Here is a 22,430-nt window from a genome sequence, read left to right as displayed (position 1 = left end):
CGTGCTTTATCCTTATTGTGTTTCCGATATTAATGGCATCAGTCCCCCTCCCGCGAGGTAATTCCTGAATACTGGGAAATGGTCTTTATCATGTCCCTGACCTTTTCATTTCACACACCACACCTCTTCGCGTGCTTCTGGTCGGACTGTTCTATCTTGTTTTAGACTCTGCATCTCGAGGCATAAGTTTTTCAATTTCGCATGGATCTGTTGAACTCCCAAGTTAGGATCTTGTATTGGGGTCTCATGCAGCCTCATTGTGATCTTTAAAACCTCTTCCTGAGTTGTTAACCTTTGTTGTGACAACGTGTTCCTCAAATGTGGAGATAGTGATGCTACAAACCATTCGCGGCATTGTCCATTCATCAGAGTCATGTTGGCTTTGCAAATTGTGCACTTTAGCCTCTGATCCAGCTCCCAAGGAGTCTCGCCTAGTAGCATCATGATCTGTTTGAACCCAATGATCGACTACACTTCTGACTTCGACCTGCTAAATTCCCTAGTTAGCGCAGCTTGGATAACTGCGATTCCCGCATTCAGATTATCACGTGAGTGTTTGATGTACCAGGTCAGTGCGTGATCCTACAGAGTGCTAACCAATGTTTCTTTCTTGATATTATCATCTGTAACTCCCTGCGCTTCCCATACGACATTTAGAACAAACCAAAAGTGGTCTAGATCTTCATTTCCTACTCCCTTGAACACAGAAAACTTTATCGATCTTGCCATCTTAAAATGTGGTGGCGGTAGAGGTGGTACGGGTGAAGATGGAGGTGATGACAGTGAAACTAGTGGTGGTGTGGGTGGAGGTTGTATGCGTGGAATCCTTTGCCTTATCAAATGGATTGCACTTCACAGAGATACCTTCACAAGCTCTTCCTCGTCCCCTCACGTAGGTGAAATCAAGGGTCTAGTCTCTAGTCTCGCACTTCATTCATTTCTATAAATTCTCCCACTTCGCATAGCCCCAAAAATCAATGTAGATGCATAATCCTCTTTTCACGCAATAGCATTTTAATAGAAGTTTTCATAGATTTTACGTAGTTACCTTGTGATCCCTTGAGAAAGCATTGCTTTGCCTTGATGCAACTGACCAAAGTATCTACCGCAAACTCAGTAATGAATCCTCCTATAATCCAATCAAACCAGTGATCAGCAATGTGCGTAATCCTATCCTATGATGCTTCCAATCTGGGCACCAACTCTTGGGTTCACACAATAGGTCTGTCAAGCTTCCACCTTCCTTGGATATCTGCTAGCTTCACAATCCACTTGTACAACTCAGTAGGGAAACATGTGAAGAAAATTTCGTGGATCTTTGTGTACAGGTAGCAATGTAACCACTCTTTCTTCGATAGTTGCAAATTCCTATTATTGTGTGTCGTGAATTCTTGAATTCTCCTATCCAACGACCCTTCAATCTCCTTCTTAGTTGGATTCCAATGATGTGACATCAGACATCTCTATGCAGATTCCAATATTGGCAACGGAACCATTTGTTGGCTTGATGGGGCCTGACCCAGGTTCAGATTTAATTAGCCAAAAAAATTCCTGTACTACTGGCCCTTTCAGCAACATCCACAGAGAACAGACTGAGGTCTCACCCGAAGCAGTATGGGGGGATGCTGGAACCAAGTTTCTGCACCCTTGAGATGTTTGAGGGGTCAGTTTAGTCCAACTGTGAATACCTTTGTGAAGGTTACTTCATGCACTTTCCTGGCCTGCGAGGCCTTTGCGGTTTGTTATATTTGCCTTCGTGCAGCCCTAATCAGGGGCTAAGGTGATTTCTCACTGCTAAGGAAACAATCTGTGCTCTTTTCCTAAGTTACACTGCGGATCTTACTTATCTTCTTATAACAATTAATTAACTTTGGAAACAGATACTTATCTTATATTTGCTTATTTAACATATTCATATAAGTTCACACAGCATATAAACAGTAAACTTGTAATTCATACCCAATATACTTCAATGCATAAAACAGGAAAAAGACACATAGAATGATAGAAACTTCTCTTTATTAATTTCTCTATGATTACAGACTTGACTCACCCTATGCACTTAGCTGCAGCGGTCCGCGCACTCAGCTGCGGACTATTAGGCCTCTGCATACTCAACTGCAGAGCCTTCTCCTATTCTACGACCCAAAACATGACTTTACACTTCCACGAAGACTCAATTCATCATCATTAGATCTTACCTGGATCTCTATCTTTACACTTAGGGCCTCACTCTATTTATATAATCCCTTGGTCCACGAACCATGGGTAGAACTCTCAAGCCAGCATTACATTACAAAAAGTAAGGGTGGACAACCATGTGACTCAATTACAACATCACGCTCCGTGCCCATACTTCGCGAAGTCTTTACATCAGACATAGTCAAAACTTGGTCTTTAAGCCCCAAAACATGCCTTGGGGGATCCCATGCCCAACGCAAGATAGCATCTAATCTTCACATCCCAGAGGATGCACAGCCAAAAGCAAAGATCATAAAACTAGTCGTGGGTGTGTGCGAGGCTAAAGTTGAGGTTGTATGAGTCTAGTTCTAGCTCAACATGAAGATCATAGAGCTACAGTTAAAGTTGTAGCCTATGACTCTGCCTGAGCTCTAGGAGTAGCGTAGAGCCATGATAAAGGAAGGAATTGCTACCTTGGATGCGACATTTGCTAACTGTACAACATTGTCCAAGAAAGAAATGGAGTTAGTTACCAACCTGCAGGAGGATCTGAACCTACAGACGTTGAATACAAAAGTAAGGGATTTGCAACAACAGTATAATGAAGTCAAGGTGACTGCGTGCTCCATAGCACCAGCACAATGCCTAGCCAAATTACAGGAGGGTAAGTAGCTCCTACCACATGTAGAGGAAGTGCAGAAGAAGGAGGCCTTGCTAAAGGCCAAATTGTAGCCCTGGTTAGAGGAAGCTTATCAAGTCACAACTACTATTCAGGATAAGCTTAAAGGGTTGCAGCAGATACATTAGATGATGAGGCTGGCAGTCAAAGGACCCACTGCAGAAAAATTGGTTGAGGACATCAAGCAGGAAGAAACAAAGAGCGCTGCCAAAGTTGCATTAATACAGGTGGAGCTTGGGGATCTTCATAATAAGATCGTAGCACCAACTGAGTGACTCGAGGACAAGTCATGATCTTTGTGTTGGGGGCCTATTAGGATGGGGTCCCATGGGTTAGATTTGGGGTTAAGATAACCCAAGTTTGGTACATTTTTGTAATTAATGTAAAGTATCTGCAATTTATGGATGCGGAGTGCATAGATGATTAGGAGTCAATGAGTTTTAGTACCTTGTTTTATGTAAAGATTGAGTCAGTTTTGAGATCCACCCATGGTCCATGGACCATGGCATTGTATGACAAAGGCTATAAATAGGTGTGTCTTAGAGAGTCTAATGCATAATTGACAAGCAATGGGTAGATATAAGAGAAGTGATAGCGAAGAGAAGTGGGTCAGATAGGAGAAGAAAGGATCTGCAGCTAAGTGCACAGAGGCCTAGGTAGAGTCCGAAGTTGAGTGCGCGGTGTAGTTTTGAGTCTGTAATCCTGAATTGAAGATCAATAAAGATAGTTTCTGAAGAATTATTGTGTATTTCTATTTACTTCTGTTTATGATATATGTTGTCAATAAATAATGTGTTTTATAGAATATTCATTGAATTTTGCGCGATTCTATTGAATAACTATTAATAATGTACACAAAGCATGTTTATGTATTTTTGTGAAGACTCTGATGATGTCTCTGATGTTTACTAATAACTTAAATATATCTACGTGAACACTAATTTAAGGTTTTTCTATTATGCGCTTAAGTGGATAAATTGATTGTTAAAGGTTCGCAAAGACTTATCGTAGATCTTCGCAAAGGTCTAAAGGCTATTTTAATAGAGTTACAGTAATGTGCCAGAGTTTATCGATATGCACGAAATCATATCTAAAGAGCTAAAAGATATCACGCTAGTCTCTAGATGCAGAAACTTGGTTCTCGCATCCCCCCATACCGCTTTAGGTGAGGCTACAGCCTGCGCTACATGTTTTATTACCGAAAGGGCCAATAGTGTATGGATTTTTTGGTTGGTACAACTAACTATAAACCTAGGTCAGAACCCCCTAAGCCAACATATCCAGAAAATATTAGACACCTGGATCCTCTCTGGATCCTTTGTCGACCACACCGAAGCAAACTTCGCTACTTCTGGTAAATCTTCTTCCTGCAGAGGAAACTGACTATCACTTGGTAATCACCATGATACTAATACAATTAGCAATAGGACCCAGGAATAAAGAAAGGGCTTACTATCCTCCTATTCTTCATGATAGTTCGCGAGGAATTCTTTGTATAAATACTGCACCCAGATATATTGTACTCCCTTCGTGCACTAGGAAGCCAACGACACTATCGGCGCCAAAATTTCGTTCACGTGGCATTTCCTCCTAGTCTTCCCTACTAGGATTTGGGCTGAAAATTGCAATGCTTGGGCTTGAATGGAGTGGATAGAATATCTACACAACTTCTTTACTAAACCAAATTCAGCGTTCATCTTATCTGCAAGCTCCTTTTCTCCACTTTTCCCTCCAAACTCCTTGGCAAGGTCCACCCCTTTATAGGGTAGCTTCGTAATCCTATGGATGAGAATATACGTGATAGGGATGGGTTCCCCAAGACATAAGCAACCATCATGCACCAACACGAGCATTTGGCGCATACACACAATGTTGATAATTAACCTGTGAAAATGTGGTATGCAAAGCATGTGCAGAAACCCGGCCTGCTCAACATCTCTAACCCATTTCATGGGTTCCAGCCACATAACCCTAGTTTATTCGTAATAGATCTTCATCATGTACTTGTGAGTATCCAAATTGGGGAATCTCTCATGGTCCACAAGATCCCAATCCTCCATCTTCAACACTAGAATGTGTGCTAAGACTGCACCTTCAAATTCGACCTGTTCTGGTAACAGGGGCATCGAGACCTTATATTTTCCGGAATCGGAGTCTTTGGTTACTTTTATATTCCCTTTCTGTAGAGGGATATACTGTGGGAATCTTGTGATAGGCTCGCCCTCCTCAGTGTCTAACTCTTCCACTCCATGGAATTCTTCTTCCTCCAGGTCCACAATTTTCTCTGGTTGCGTATCCTTCTTCTCCTTTTTCCGAACCTCCGCATTCTTCCTCGGTGAATGTGTCACTAGTACAAGTTTCTTTTGCTTCTATTTTCCAGTCAATTTCTTCAGCCTAGGTGACCTTGGTGCCATAGGCACAATGGGTGAAACTTCCATAGATATGACTTCAGGGCCTTCCGCTTGATAAATAATGGCTTCAAAACTGACTAGCGCAAACATTTTGTCAAGGACGATCTTCTGGTTCCACTCAGATAAGGTTGCAAATATTGGGCATGAAGTGAAATCCTCCCAGAATTGTCTACTAATATAGCAGGGATAAAAGGGATTATACACAAGTTTTAGAATGTAAAGTGTTGTTGAGTGGATCAACATCCCCAATTTATAGGAGGTTTTGAATTCAAATCCGACCATTCGCTCTAATTTTAGATCATAAATGTGTCTTTAGCAGCAGATCTCAAAATATTTTTTCCATAAGTGGTGCCTACCCACTCCTCTTAACGAAATGTTTTCCATAAAATCATGAATAGTAACTCCAATGGCTACTTTTGGACCCGTCTATGCAGTACCATCTGCCATAGCGTAACTCATCCAACATAACTTCAACGGTCACACTACTTTCTTCCATTATGTAGCCTCCCTACTATGTTTTTCTCCTTTTCGGTCATCGTAGTTTATAGTCCCGCAATCCCTTGTAGTTGCCTAGATTACTAAGACTGTCCTACTACCATGTAGTCATTGCATAGGGGAAGGATCCCATGTATATAGCTTCAGCCTACTTCCATTCACTTTCCCAAGGAATGGTTCCCCATTCAGCTTCACAAGCTAAACTACACCACCATCTATGATCTCTTTAACAACATATGGCCCCAACTAGTGCATTTGAAATTTCCCTAGAAAATATGTGAATCATCTAACTTGAAAGTGCGCAAATTAATATGCCTATCATGCCATGCTTTCTCACATTCCTTTTGCACTTGCTGGTGAAATCCTACAAGAAAGAATTCCTCTTCTAACTCCATTAGTTGTGCGAGCCGTTCCTCCAAGGTCTCGTGATCTGCCATCTCTGGCAGAGCTGAAATACATAAACTTGGCACAATATACTCCATAGGAATCACTGCTTCAATCCCATAGACCAACCTAAATGGTGTTTGGCTTGTCAACTTCTTGTTGGTCATCCTATATTCCCATAGCATTGCTCGGATGCACATATCCCAGTCATCTCTTTGCATGTTGCAGACCTTCGTCAAGAATTCTCCATGATTTTGTTAAATGCGTCCACCATTCCATTCGCATGTGGGTGATAGGGCATGCTCTTTTGATGATACACCTGGAATTCCTCAAGCATCATGCTGATTGTTTCATTCAATAAATCTGTACACCCTATCACTCATCAACATCTTAGGGCATCCAAACCATGTTAAGAAATATTCAAGCAAAAGCTTCATGGTGGTAGCAGCAGTATAATCCTTCACTGGCTACGCTTCTGCCCATCTGGTTAAATACTCTGTTGCAGTAATGATATATCGTGCGGCTGTCTTCTTACTTCGTGGTTGTATTAGACCTATGAAATCAATGGCCCACTTATCAAATACTTGCAACAAAACCTAAGGATTTAAAGGCAATTCATCTCTTCACAAAGGCTTTCCCTGTAGTATGCCTTAGAATCCTTATGTAATGTCAGCCACCATAACCTAGCATGCAAAATCTTCTGCGTGGTCACTTTTCCTGCATAGTGTCCTCCTACCACTCCTCCATGTGCTTCAACGAGGATACTAGTGCATTCAAACTCAGGAACATACCTTCGCAGTATTTCATCTGTTCCCATCTTATACAAGTGACCCACAATCACTGAAAAATCTGCAAAGTGGACCACTAATTCCTTCTTCTACTGAGTAGAATAGCCTTCTGGATCTATACCCATGGTTAGAAATTGAATGATATCAACAAAATGATCATCCGCAATGCACACTGCAAAGAGATGTGCGGAGTAATCTGTATACATTTTAAAGTTTTCACCTAACAAATAATGCCAAAATTTTTGCAACACATAGACCATCGCCAACCCTTTGCACTCTATAGTGGAATAATTCTTCTCAGCCTTAGATAACTTTTTTCTCACGAAGGCTATCGCATGATCAATTTCTCCTTCTCCTACTTGTGTTAATATTGCCCTGAGCGCAATACAAGAAGCATCTACATGTACATGGGATTCTTTCTTCTAGTTTGGAAACACCAAAATAGGCTCACTTACCATCTTTTCCTTTAAGAAATCTAGACTGTGTAAACAACCTTCATCCTAGAAAAAAATTGCATCTTTCTTCAATAATTTTTCCATCACCACAGTTATATGAGCATATGCCTTGATAAAATTCCTATAATACTGAGTGTGCATCAATGTCACGTGCAACTATTTTACAGTCCTAGGAGCTTCCAAATTCACAATCACAACAATCTGTTACACTAAAAAATGTAACCATGACTATTTACAGTTAGTATGGCTCTATCAACAGTCATGCTACCCTCTTAGGCAAGTCTTATGCCTCTGCTCTCCATGTCAAACTCCAAAAAAGAGAGAAAGTCTTTCTAAATGTATTTATCTCTGGGGACGCAGGTTCTCTCAACCTTACCTGCGGGTACGCACCCAATGTTCACAAAAGCTGCGTCTTCGGACGCTCTGTATGTAAAGGGGCAGGTGTGTCCCCCTGTAAAGGTTAAAATGCACAAGTTTCATCTTTAAAAAGTTACTTGTGGTCATTTCTAGAGCATTCTAGAAGGTTGTTCAACGTGTATTGAGCGCCTCCAGATGGTTCATGCACTCCTACCAAAGAGGAACTTATCCCATCAATAAGGGAGCTATCCCATCCAAAGAGGGGATTATCCCATTGATGGTGGACCTGATTAACTTCCTCTTGAGCACTATAAATACAGGCATTGGGCCAGAGGGAGAGGAGGTTGGAAGCTATACATTTCTAAGGGTAGATGCTGCAGGAATTAGGACTCCCATTTAGAAGCTTGTGAGGAGAGATTTCCATCTTTGCTTGTTCTATTTGGAAGTGGGTGAGCTTTGTCAAAGTAAAGGAGAACTCTTGATGGACCCTGGGAGGGACTTGCACAACACCAAGGCTCAGGTTGTATTTGTTCCTTTTGTTACCTATTAATGCAAATGAGTCCATTCTTCTCAATAACTTGTTATTTATGAGTTGTTTCATATACTCCTTGGTCTATGTGTTAAATATGTTTTATTCTATGAGATTATCAAGTGCTATTTAATCGTTTGATTGTTAGTGTATGTAGGTTTCAAAGTGAAGGAGGAGCTCATCTGGATCAGCGGAGCTGGACTGCTACAACAACGTTGGACTACAGGTAGGATCTAAACACTTGATTTCCCATATAGTAAATGCATGTTTAGAGAAGGATTGCTCTTGTTTGTCTTGTTTGTCACTAGAGAGTCTTAGGCTCCTAGGGAGGTTGGCTGTGTCCGCACAATCGACTCTTTCCGCCTGACAAATTGGCGACTCCAGTGGGGACTCCATTGATGTGAAAAGTCTTTTCCTTTGTATGAACTTTGCTCTGAGAAAATTGGTTTATTTTTCTGGTTTTTGGCTCTGTGACTTTGTCTTTGGGTGGGTTAGCTTAGGGTTAGATTCATTTTGGTTTTTCTTGAATTTTCCAGTAGGACGCACCCTCTGAGTATTGCACAGTGCGTCCCTGGACGCACTGTCGCTGTGTGCACAGAGCGGGCCCGCACCTGTTCTAACAGGTTGCCTGCGTCCCCTGCTAAAATTTGAGAAAATTCCATTTTTTGCATTTTTTCTCTTAGATTTTGCTTTTTCTTAGTTTTTACTGCCCAGATTCATTAGTCTCTTGTCAAAGATCTTCACCTGAACTTGTTTCGATAGCATTGAGTGTTTTAGTGGATTTCATAGAAGTTTAAGCCCTAGGGTTTGATTTTTGAGTAGGTCTTGTAGTGACTTTGGCGGTAGAAGTTGTCAAGCCTTAGATCTCTCTGGTTTTGTCAGCGTTCTTAGAAGTCGGGCCTGTCATAAAGTCTACCTTTGAGAGCAACTTACCTTTGATTGGTCTCTTGGGCAAATTTCGAAGTGCTTATTGATTAAGTCTTGAATTCCATTTTACGAAAAGAACAAAAAGATTTGAGTTTTGTTTTGACTAGTCTTTTGATTCTCCATTAGCTGGTCCTTGATTTGATTTTGGTCAAGTAAAACAACCTAGAATCATCTTTGTGAGCTTTTGCCTTGTTAGGTTTGTTTAGAGTAATTTCCCTTTTGATTTGCTTGTGAGTCAAGTTTTCATAGATTTTATAGTTTTTGAGATTGATTTTTGTTAAAATAGATTTATATGCTTTATTAAAAAGAGAAAATACAAAAACATCTCCTTTGAAAAGTTTTGTTTCAAGTAGCTTTGAAAAGTTTTGAAAGAAAAAGAGTTTTTCGTGCACGTAAGGAGTGGTCATGTTTGTATGCTTGAAAAGATAAAGAGAATTGTTTCTTTGATTGTCTTTACTAAGAAAGTTGTTTTCTATAAAATTTGCATCTCTCAACTCTCTTAGTTAAGAATTTCATTGAAAAAGGAAAGTAGCGTAAATCATATTAGGTGCATCTTTGTAGTGGTTTGAGTCGAGTCTACACACCATTGGTTTCACTTTCGCTACCTTTTGTCTTAAAGAAAAACCATAAAATTAACGCTTAAAGTAAAATCGACGTAGTAACTTTTATTTACTAGGGCTCTGAAACACCAATTTAGATCAGGCTAGTGTCTTGGAGTAGGTGAGTAATTAACTCTCCAAGACAACAAAACCAAACAAGTAGCTTATCTTGTGATAGAATAAATCCAATTGTCTCATTTGTACTCTGGGAAAGCTCCTCTTAAAGGAGAAGCACGAGCTCGTGTCCAAACCAGTGAGGGGATCAATCCCCCCTCGTTGGGAACGACGCCAGACACGCATGTATTACAAACGGTAAACCTCGGATTAACCATTGTCGAGGAGCCAGGGGTCACTTGTCGGTAAACCTTGGATTATTGTCAAGGAGCTGCTAAGGGGATTGAGCTTGATACTCTGCCCTTGCATGTTGTTGGAGTTTAGACTGTTCCCCCAGGTGCATTTGTTGCGGTTGGTAACCTTAGTGACCATTATCTTTAGGATTCTACCAAGGTGACAGTGGAGGGAAGATCCCACTGTACCTGGAGCAGACGTCGGCTAGACTCACTTGGATTTTCCGGGGGGTTCACTTCACTCGAGACGGTTAAAGTGGAGGAACTTGGTCCAGTCTATTCATTAAGCAGGTTGCCGGGATAACTATTCCACCCGCCACTTCTGTACTGAATCCGGCGATGTTGGGCTTCATCACCAACTAGCGTTTTCAGTCTGGAAGGCTACTGTTTGTGCTTGGTTTGACGCCCTAGATTCTTTAGGCGTGTGATTCAAATTTGTTTGGTTCTTTAGAGACTTTAGGTGGTTTGATTTGAAATTTTACTTTGTTTTCGTGTGTAGTAGTTAAAAGTTTTTAGCTGTGGCGGAATTACCGAGACAGTCCCGTAGACTTCGGGGCAAGTCACCTGAGATTGTTACTGGAACAGATTTGTTAAGAAAACTCCGTAGATCGCGGGGTGGATCTCCTGAAGACGTTCCGGGTCAGTACGAAGGGTTGAAGGTCCTTGTAACTCCTCCTAGTGGCAGTAGAGTAGGTTCACCTGAAGAAGGAGAATCTTCCTTGGTAGTCCATCCAGATTACCAAAGTTTAGAGACAGGTTATAATCCTGAAGCTGTTACAGTTTCTGAGCTTGTTGGTAGTTTTTCGTCTGCTAGTGATACAGGCGAAGAACCTGAAATATCTGAACCTGTTACTCCGACTTCTAGTGTTCCAGATTCACCTAGAGTAGAACGAGTTATCACCGAAAATCTTCCTACTGGTTTGATTGCTATTGAAGAACTTGCTCCAGAGGAAGAAATAGGCGTCTCTAACCTTGAAGATCAACTTACCATTGATCTAAGGGAGCGTGAATCTATCTTTTACAGTCCTCCTAGAAGTACTACTTGGTACCTTTCGTTAACCAATTTGTTAGACAACTCAGGGGTAGGTTTTTCTACACCTCGTACTCCATTTCCACCTGGAGGTATTTATACTCCTGTAAATATGTCTGGTCAGTCGTCCGTGTTTACTCAAAGTCCTGAATCTTTCTTACACGGCGGTCCTTCTGTTCCCACCGGGTATCAATCACTTTCTGGTACCTTTGCGGGGGCATCTCCTCAACCCGTTGATCATGGGTTATTAACTGGAAACAGTGGTAATATACCATTGGGTGTAGGAGACATTTACATGATGTCAAGTTTAGTTCCCGTTTCCCAACCTCAAGGTGGCCAATTACCGCCTGGGGGGCAGCCTCAGTTAACGCCTGGGGGGCAACCTCAAGGTACACAAATCGTGTCTGGGGGGCAACCTCAAGGTCAGTATGTGCCTATGGTACAATACATGCCTCAAGGTCAACCCCAGCCTCAATATGTACCCCAGGGTCAACCTCAGTATCAATATCAACCTCAAGGATGGCAACCTCAAGGATGGCAACCCCAAGGGTATCAACCCCAAGGGTACCAACCTCAAGCGTACCAACCTCAAGGTCAAGGTCAACCCCAGTATCCGTATTTACCTCAAGGTTATCAACCTCAAGGTCAATACTCGAGTCAAGGTTATCAACCGCCTCAAGGTCAGTCATATATTCCAAATATGGGAACTGCACCTCACAGTTATCAATCCTATCCTCAATCCGGTTATGGATCTCAGTATCCTCAACCTGTTACGGGTCAATACCCCGGAATGTTAGTATGGGATCCATCACAGGGTCAACAGGTGTTGCAGCCAAGTATACAGTTGGTACCTCAAGCTGGACAACCCGTAGTTTCTGGTCCACCCCAGCAACCGCAACCTGTCCAGTCAAATGTTCAAACTTCTGTAACTTCGGTAGTTACTCAGCTGCCAATTGCACCTAGTACTCCATCTCAAACGGCTGCTGCAACTACCGCCACATCTACCATACTTACCTCTGGAGTATCGACGGCTCCGGTTTCTACTGTCTCTGTAACCACTCCTCAGACATCTTTACCGTTGTCTGGATCTACGATTCAAACCACGGTCCAGATGCCTGCAGGTCAGCCTGGTATAAGTACGGTTGTCACTACTCAACCTCAATTTGTTCAACCACCGTACCAGGGACAGTACCAACCTGGGCAAGCTGTCCAACAACCGGTTTACCAGTATCAACCGTATCCTGGGTACACTTATCAACAACCTCAACAACCCCAGTACGGTCCGGTTAATCCTGGTTTTCCAGGAGGATATAATATCCCAAATGCGACTCCTATTCCTAGTTATCCTGGATATCCTCCTCCTGGGACTGGTCTTGTGACCCAGAGTTTTAGAGATCCTAACCGGCAGTTACTGTTTATCGCAACTTTGGATTTACCAGACTTGACGCACCTAACGAACGATCCAATTCAATATTTTCAGTTCTAGCCGCCAATGCCAAATAAGTTGCCCAGTGATATACCCAAGTTCGAAGGTAAGTCTGGAGAGGATCCGTCCAATCATGTGATGACTTACCACCTCTGGTGTGCTTCAAATTCTATCTCGAATGATTTGATCCGCTTACGTCTTTTCCAGCGTACACTCATTGGTCTCGCGGCCAAGTGGTACATTGAGTTACCACGGGCCTCTTTTTACAATTTTAGCCAGTTAGCTACCTCGTTCTTAACTCACTTTCAGTTGCCGGTTAGATACGATAACGGCACGGAGTTATTAACTTCACTAAAACAATCAACGTCCACGTATATTTCTGATCACATTCATGAGTGGAGACGTCGAAGAAGACTAGTGAAAGTTTTTATCCCGGACCAAATCTTAGCTGAATGGTTTGTTAAATCATTATTACCGAAGATTACTGAAGATGTAGCTAAGGCCGGAGTAGTTACTGAGGAGCAAGTCATTGCTCAGGCGCAATACCTTGACTTAGTTTACACTCAGTCGGGTACGTTACACGAGAAGATTCCGGATCTTCCAAAATCGAATCAAATCGCTGCTGCTCCTTTGGGATCTCATGCCACTGATGGTATGATTGGTATCGTGAATACAAAGAGCAAGAAGAAGTCTTCCAAGGCTTCAACTACTCCTATTATCACTTTGCCTGATTCCCCGACAGGAGAGTCTTCTCCTGAACTTACCGCCGATATTCACGCTGTAGAGTCATCTACGGCCAAATCAAAAAACGGTGGAAAGAAGAAAGGAAAGAAGAAGGCTAAAGCAGACAAGGCTCCGAAGGAGAAAACAGAAAAATCAGAAACCAATGACGAAAAGCGCAAACCTCGATATCCTTGTCTTATTTGTGAAGAGGATCATTTTACGAGAGATTTCCCTCATCGGGCCGAGGTTGTGAAAATAGTCAAAGGTTCTCCCACTCCTGCTGTGTTTAAAAATCCATTTCTGGAGCAGGAGAATAAGATGATAGGTTCTTCCTCGAATGCCAGTGAAGAACCCATTTTGATGATGTCTCATGTGAGGATTGTGACTTGATCGCAAGATTATGGTAGTAAGAATCCTGTTGATGGTAAGGAAGCAGAATCTTCTCACTCTAACCCATCAACCTCAGCTCCTGGTTCCGATCCACTACAGATCGAGAAACCTAACCCGGACTTAGTAATCAAACTACCCGCCAAGGGTGTACTTCGAAGGTCTGCTTTCAATCCACATGCGAGAGCAGCCCAAAATTACAACATTGTTGAGGACTTAGTTGTTTCACCCTCAGCAATGTCGGCGTTAGAATTGCTACAATCATGCCCAGCACAGCGAAAATTACTTTTGTCGGCTATCGGAGCTGTTGATGTTCAGGACCCGAACCTAATAATCTTCGATCTAGAAAATAGTACACCGCGTCTACCCCATCAAATGGCTTTCCAAATTCCAGTGATAGTCAAAAACAGGCCTATTCATCGGACTGTGATTGATGAGGGAGCCTCTACGTGTATTATGTCGATTCAATGTTGGAGATCTCTTGGTTCTCCCTCATTGAACCAATCCCCCACCATCCTTAAGGCTTTTGATGGCTGTGGGTTCCGTCCGTTTGGTATTCTACAGGAATTACCTATAGGGGTAGAAGGTAAAACCATTAGTCTGGATGTGGAAGTGGTTGATGCCCCTCTAGACTACAACCTTCTTTTGGGTCGAAGTTGGTCATATGCTATGACGGCGGTCGTTTCATCGGTCTTCAGAGTAATTAAGTTTCCATATAACGGTAAGATCGTGACTATTGATCAGCTGACATACTTTTCATCCGACCCAGCCTCTTCAGAGAGTATCCAGCATGTCGGTAAGACGAAAATCCCTTATAGGGACGTTGGCGTAGGTTTAGTTAAAGATTCCGGTTTACTGGGAACTTTTCCTCTCCCTCCACTCAGCGTAGATCCTTCATTTGCATCAATTCATATGATTACATCAGAAAAAATTATTTATGATGATCCTTGGATTGTCCCATCTGAATCTGAGATAGACTCATTCGGTGATGCTATGCCTTTGAGTCCATATGAAATTGCTTATGAAGCTGTCATGTCTTTTACTGACTCGCGTTCAACCCAGATCGACCAAATGAATGTGGTCAGTGAAGAATCACTTTTCACCTCAACCTTAGAACGGATAGCGTTTCCCGAAGTCGTGTCATCTGACGAACAACTTCGCGAAATCCTAAGTGTAGACGATCTACCATGGGAAGATCTCCATCACAGATCTTCATTTTACCTAAGGATGATGCATTTGAAAATGATTTTTCATCTATCTTTACCGCTGAATATGTCAAAGACGCTCAGGATCCAACGAAACATTCTGATTCAGAGTTGAATTTCGGGAATATTTCTCGTACTATTCCCATTGATATTTCAGTGAAGCCCGGAATTGAGGAGAACATTCATATAGGTGCCGCATGTACAGAAGATGAAATCCAAACTTACAAGGCCCTATTCCAAGAATTCCGCGATGTGTTTGCCTGGTCCTACGAGGAAATGCCGGGAATCGATCCTGCCATTGTTTTTCATGAAATAAAGACCTACCCGGATGCTAAACCCGTCCGGCAACGGTTGCGTCAGATTCACCCTCGAAAAGCGGCTGCGATTAAAGCAGAAGTCGAAAAGCTGTTGAAAGCAGGTTTCATTTATCCGATCCCGTTAACGGATTGGGTATCGAATATTGTTCCGGTCAACAAAAAACAAGGAACAATAAGAATCTGTATCGACTATAGGGATATAAATCGAGCTTGTCCAAAAGACAACTATCCTACGCCTTATATCGATCAAATTATTGATGATTGTGCCGGAAGTGAAATGTTTTCCTTTATGGATGGTTTTTCGGGCTATAATCAAATCAATATTCTACCTGCCGACCAACCAAAAACGGCATTCATTTGTCCATGGGGGACGTTTGCTTATTGTAAATTACCTTTTGGGCTTAAGAATGCCGGGGCCACTTTTCAACGGGCGATGTCTTATGCATTTCATGACATCAAGCACATTGTGCAACCCTACCTCGATGATTTGCCTGCTCATTCTTTACATCGAGCTGATCACCTTGTCCACTTACGAGCAATCTTTATGAGGTGTAGGCATTATCGAATTCGGTTGAATCCCCACAAGTGTGTTTTCTGTATAGAAACAGGTCGATTGCTGGGATTTGTTGTTTCAAAAGCCGGCATTCGCGTCGATCCCTCGAAGGTCGAAGCTATCATCAAATTGCCTCCTCCTTCGAGTTTGCGCCAACTCCAAAGTTTGCAAGGGAAAGCGAACTTTTTACGCCGATTCATCCCAAACTACGCCGAGGTCACTAAAGGTTTTACACGGTTGTTGAAACAGAACGCTCAATTCTTTTGGGATGAGATTGCCCAACAATCTTTTGATGCACTTAAACACGCGTTGACCCATGCACCGTTGTTGCATCCTCCCAACTACAACCAGGACTACTTCTTATACCTCGCAGCTTCGCATTCCACCATTGGAATGGTGTTAGTTCAAGAAGATGAATTCGGGCGGAACATGTGATATATTATCTCAGTAGGACCTTAAATCCCACTGAGCTAAAATATTCGCATGTGGAGAAATTGGCCCTGGCAGCCGTTCAAGCTGTCCAGCGTTTTCGTCACTACATTCTTCTCCGTAAAACTACAGTTATTTCGGATTGCAACCCTATGATTTACATTTTGACAAAACAATTGCTAGGGGGCAAGTACTCTAAATGGATCGTTATCCTGCAAGAGTTCGACTTGGAATTCGAGAAGTCCAAGTCTAAGAAATCCTTAGTTTTTGCGGAATTGATGTGTGATTTCCCTCGTGCTGACACAGAGACTGTGGCAGAGGAGTCCATTGCGGACGAATCTTTGTTTCTTATCAGTACTTTAGATCCGTGGTACGGGGATATAATCATCTATCTCCAAACCCAAACCTTTCAGCCTGAAGCTTCAAAGGCGGAACGTCGAAAAATTCGGTTTCAATCCCAGCAATACAAAATTATTGGAGATACACTTTATCGCCGGGGGGCAGACTTAGTTTTTCGACGTTGTTTAACTCACGAAGAGGCTGAGAGGGTTTTGAATGATTGTCACTCTGGAGCATGTGGCGGTCATATGTCTGGGTATGCCACAGCTCAGAAGGTGTTGCGCGCTGGCTATTTCTGGCCGTCTATGTTTAAAGATTGTATCATTGCAGTCCGAAAGTGCCACAACTGTCAAGTGTTTGATCGCAAGATGCGCGCACCACCTGCTCCTCTCCACCCTATAATTGCCGTTGGTCCATTCGCCAAATGGGGTATCGACTTTATTACTTGTAACCCTCACTCGGCCGGGGGGCATGCGTATATCATCCTCGCGGTTGATTATTTTACTAAATGGGCCGAGGCGATGCCTACATTCGACGCAAGCGGCAAAACAGCTGCAGTTTTCGTATTCAATCATATTATAACTAGGTTTGGTGTCCCACAAGCAATCATTACTGACCATGGGAGCCATTTTCGAAACATCATGATGACTGAGCTTACAAGCCAGCTTGGTTTGCGCCACGATAGCTCTACTCCTTATTATCCGCAAGCCAACGGTTTGGTTGAGTCTATCAACAAAGTTCTAGTTATCATGATCCGACGAACCATTGGTATTCATCGGTCGAATTGGCACAACATGTTATTTTCAGCGCTATGGGCATACCGAACCTCAGTGAAAACTTCAACAGGGTTCACTCCTTTCCAGCTAGTTTATGGCTTGGAAGCTGTGTTACCCATTGAATGCGAAATCCCATCACTTCAAATGGCTGTCGAATTACTTCCAGCTACTTCCGAAGAGGAGAAACGTTTATTGTACTTAGCTAAATTAGATGAGACTCGACGTGACGCTGCATTGGCAATCGAGACTCACGCGAAGCGAATGAAAGCTCAGTATGATAGAAATGTGACCCCTCGAAGTTTTTCGGAGGGAGACCTAGTGCTATTATATGATCAAGCTAACGATAAGCTAGGTGCTGGAAAATTCGTTCCTATGTGGCATGGACCCTACATTGTAAAGCGAAAGCTAGCAAAAGGGGCTTATGAGCTGGTAGATTTTGATGGGGACTCTTTGGGTAAACCCAGAAATGGACTTTACCTAAAGAGGTATTATGCTTAAATGGTGGGTATGGAGAATTTTTTAGTTAGGTTAGGTTTTCTTTCTAGCTAGTATGTTTGTTAGTTAGTCAGTATGCTTAGCTTAGAGAGTGTGTTTTTCATCGTTATTCTGGCTTATCTTGGTTTTACTCTTGATATTGCAGATGTCGACGCCTCTCCAAACATACATTGGATTTGCTGATGGTGCTTGTCGTAGTACACAGAATATCTCTTCCGCAGCTTGGGTTATCTATTCACCCTCTGACGAGTTAGTTTCTATGCATGGGGTAAGCCTCGGTCAAACAACGAACAACATTGCAGAATACAGTGCAGTGGTTGAATTATTATCCGAATCTATTTCATTTGGAATTCGACGTTTGATAGTGAGGTTAGATTCTGAACTTGTTGTATTACAGCTTAATAGAGTATATGCCATTAGAAATCCTGTGTTATTAAGGTTGTTTTTGAGAGTGCGTCTCTTGGAACGTGAATTTGATTACATTGAATATCAGCATATTCCAAGGTCTTTAAATACATTAGCAGATGCAATTGCTTCTCGAATGTTGGACAGACATTTACGATAATCATGCAAGTAAATTTAAAAACATTTCATCACATATGTTAAACAAGATAAGCCGGTAATAGTGATATACATATAGATAGGAGTGTGTAAAAAAATATACATCGTCTTCGATCATAGGTTGAAAAACACCTTATGATCGGCAAAAATGATAAAGTACAAAAAGTCAAAAATGTCACATGTGTCTACAAAGTGACTAGCCAATCACTGGTGGTGCTCCCTATACGACACCACTGCACGGGCTACCTTACACAAAAATCTCCTAAACGGTCCAGGGACTGCAACTACATAGCGCTGAAGTCTGATAGGAATATCATCTATGGTAGTCTCAGGCATATCCGCCGTCAGACGCTCTAGATCCTACTCCAACTCAGCTAGTGACTCTGCAGCCGCGTCCTGTGGGGCCGGTATTGGTGCAACTGGATGTCTCCTCTCAAAAGGCCGGAGGTTGTGTTACACTAAAAAATGTCACCATGACTATTTACAATTAGTATGGCTCAATCAACAGTCATGCTACCCTCTTAGGCAAGTCTCATGCCTCTGCTATCCATCTCAAACTCAAAGAAGAGAGAAAGTCTTGTAAAAAATGTGTTTATCTCTGGGGACGCAGGTTCTCTCAAGCCTTACCTGCGGGGACGCTCACAATGTTCACAAAGGCTGCATCTTGGACGCTCTGTATGTTAAGGGACAGGTGCGTCCTTCTGTAAAAGGCAAAATGCGCAAGTTTCATCTTAAAAAAGTTACTTGTGGTTACTTCTAGAACTTTCTAGAGGTCGGTTTGATGAAATGGATGCGCCTCCAGTTGGTTCATGTATCCCTATTAAGGAGGAACTTATCCCATCAATAAGGGAGCTATCCCACCCAAAGAGGGGGATTATCCCATTGATGGTGGACCTGAATAACCTCTTTACAGCACTATAAATAAAGGCATTGAGCCAGAAGGAGGGAGAGGTTGGAGCTATACATTTTCTTTGGGTAAATGCTGCAGGAATTAGGACTCCCATTTAGAACCTTGTGAGGAGAGATTGTCTTTGCTTGATTCTACTTGGAAGTGGGTGAGCTTTGTCAAAGTAGAGGAAAACCCTTGATGGACCCTGGGAGGAACTTGCACAACAGGTTGGCTGGGCGCTGTGGTCCAACATCTGCATTTTGAAAATTTTTACTGTCAGTTTTGAGACGATATATATAAAAAAAAAAAAATACATAATTTGAAAACTTGTGAAAAATAAAGTACCTCTGTCGTCCCATTGTTCTCCCTGTGGAAGAACCATGTCCGGATCACCTCGAAAATCTACTCCGGCATATGGAAAGTCCTGGATCGAAAAAACCTGGTCCTCTAACCAGTGAAAATAACTATCAGAGAATCGAACAACCGCCGTGCCCTCGTCAGGATGTCGGGCCATCACCGTAACCCATCGTATCAGCTTTGGCTCCCGAGGACCCAAGATATCAACAGTGAGTTGCTGAGGGATCAGCATCGGAACTCTCTCTAAGGCAAAGCTCACAACTAGAGGCCCATATCCAAAGGTCTTCAGTTGTCCGTTCTTTACCCTAGTCAGTTGGCTCTTCATATTAGCCGACACAGCATCACACCAGTTGAAAATGGTGCCTTGGTAACAGTCAATCGCCATCCGCATTTGGGACCCGGAGGCAATATGTAAAGCGGATGCGCCGCAAATTTTGGTAACCGTGAAAGCTATAACCTTGAGTTCACGCAGAGAGATGTGTTTGATTTCTACGCCTTTCGCATGGTGTGCATTGGGTGTGCACCAATCTGCTCGGAGACTAGCAAGGGATTGGCCACCCGGCCTAGTCCCGGCTAGATTGAGTTGCTCGCCTCTATTTGGCAAGCCGGTGAGAAATTATATGTCAGAGGGCTCTATCTCGAGCTGGTGCCCTCCAATGTAAAAGCATTGCTCATGAACATTCCATCTCTCAACCAGCCATTCCAAGAACCTCACCTGAGCCCTCATGCCAGGTATGGCCCAATATTTATATAGCCTGCATGCTTTTAGAGCATCAATGGAAGGTTGATGTCCAATTGCGGCTAAATCAACGTCCTCGTGCTCTCTTTCTCTCCAATCCAACATGGTGAGTGCCCTACACACCAAGAAACAGAGATTAGAATTAATTTGGGAAATTTTTAATGGTTATTGGTGGAGTTTGGGGTTTCAAATTCCGCCTTTCGCGGAGGACACACCCCGCATTCAGAACACAGAGCGTCGGGACGCAGCTGGCCTGAAGGTGGGCTGCGTCCCCCGACCTTTTTCCTGTATAGGAAAAAGTCGGGGGACGCAGGTCACCCGAAGGGCACCTGCGTCCCCAGCAGAGCGCACTTTGAAACCCAAAACCCCCCAAAAATCAAAACTAAAACCTAAAACACAATTTTAAATGGATGAAATTGAAGAGGAGGATGTTGTAAAATACCTGGAAGAGACGACGTTCGATTCTGACGGTCGGATTTTCCGCAGCGACCACGGGAAGTTTCTTGCCAAAAGCCCTTTTTTCAACCTCAACAGTAAAATGGTAAAAATGACATGGTAAAAAGTCTTTTTATAGGTTTTTTGGATGAATTTGTTCATTTTTCACCATGGAAGGATGTTTTTCGATGTATTTTTGCCTATCTTAAACAGGTATGAGTAATGTGTCGTTTTTGTGCAGGACAAAGGGACTTAGAGGGAAAATTGTCATTTTTCACGAACCAAAATATCAGAGTCATCTTTTAAGCCCTTTTCTGACTCCTAAAAAATGAAAAGATTGCCGAGCGTTTCTTTTACACTCGTTAAAACGGAATTAAAAGACGGTCCCCTTATAGCTCTTTTCTGACCGTAAAATCAGGAAAGATTGCCGGGTTTTTGTCGTTTCAAACTCGATACGGAAATAAAACGACGTGTCCTTGATCACTTTTTACTTTTCAGGTCAGTGGCACTAATTATGAAAGTACTCCTTGGTCGCAAGATCAAGCGGTTCCCCCAGGTATTATTTTATACTTTTTCGGGCTTGAGGGACACAAATCTACGAAAAAGTTCAACTTGGAGTCTTCTTAAGTTTTTCAGACTCTCTAAAATTGAAAAACGCCGAGTTTCTCCTATACTGGGCTCGTTAAACATTTCACAGTAAAGGACCTGTTCAATTACAAACAGGAACGAACCACTCCTTCCTAGGGTTCGAATCAAAACTAGGTTGGACTCATCCGAAGGATGAGCTTATAATCAAGCATATGTTATCCTCCTCAAGCTTGTTAAAAATAAAGAGGTACTTGCCAGAAATGGTGGGGGAAAAGAGAGAAGAATGAGCCTATTTGTTACCTTTTGTCTCAGAAGAAACTTTATTACCACTCTTGAACACGACACTTTTCATTCACCTGGGTTGGGAAATCTTTTACCTCACAGTTGATCAAACCACTTTGAAAGTCTTCAGCCGGGTTCCGGGGATTAACTTTGAGTCGTTTATCACCAAGCCATCTGTTGTGTCGTTATGTGTTCAAGAGGTCTGCAAGCAAAACTCTCATCTGCAAAATACTTGTCATCCATTTGACCATCCCTGAGTCAGTCCTTACAGCAACATTTCTTCAACTTGAACAATGATTTCGTGTTGTGGGCTTGCCTGCAATGGGTCGCTTTCTATCGACATCAGCACATTATCTAGAGAGATGACTTAGAAATCGTCAGTGCCTTGAAGTCTGCATGCATCAATGGCAGGTTTCTCACCTTTGACGTCAGTTTACATCATTGACTTTCGATCGAAGGATTCCGTGAAATGTTCGACATCAACTCATTCATTCACATCTCATGGATTGTACTGGGTACTTTGAGAACCATTGACATTACTGGTGGTCTCTCTCACGCTTGTTAACAGTTTACATCATCGACTGGTAATCAAGCGGTTTCTACCATGTTCGACATCAACTCATTTATTCGCATGGCTAGAATCGTACCAATTCGGGAAGTAGAAATGAAGACCCTGGATCTAGTTTACACCATCCAGGCTGCGAGGAGTTTTGTATTCATTATCTAAGTAGACTAATCATAAACAGA

Source organism: Pinus tabuliformis, chromosome 1_2 (genome assembly GCF_031772625.1).
Source record: "Pinus tabuliformis cultivar Carrire ecotype Pingquan chromosome 1_2, CPIR1, whole genome shotgun sequence".
Lineage (NCBI taxonomy): Eukaryota > Viridiplantae > Streptophyta > Pinopsida > Pinales > Pinaceae > Pinus > Pinus tabuliformis.
This window is presented reverse-complemented; position numbering follows the sequence as displayed.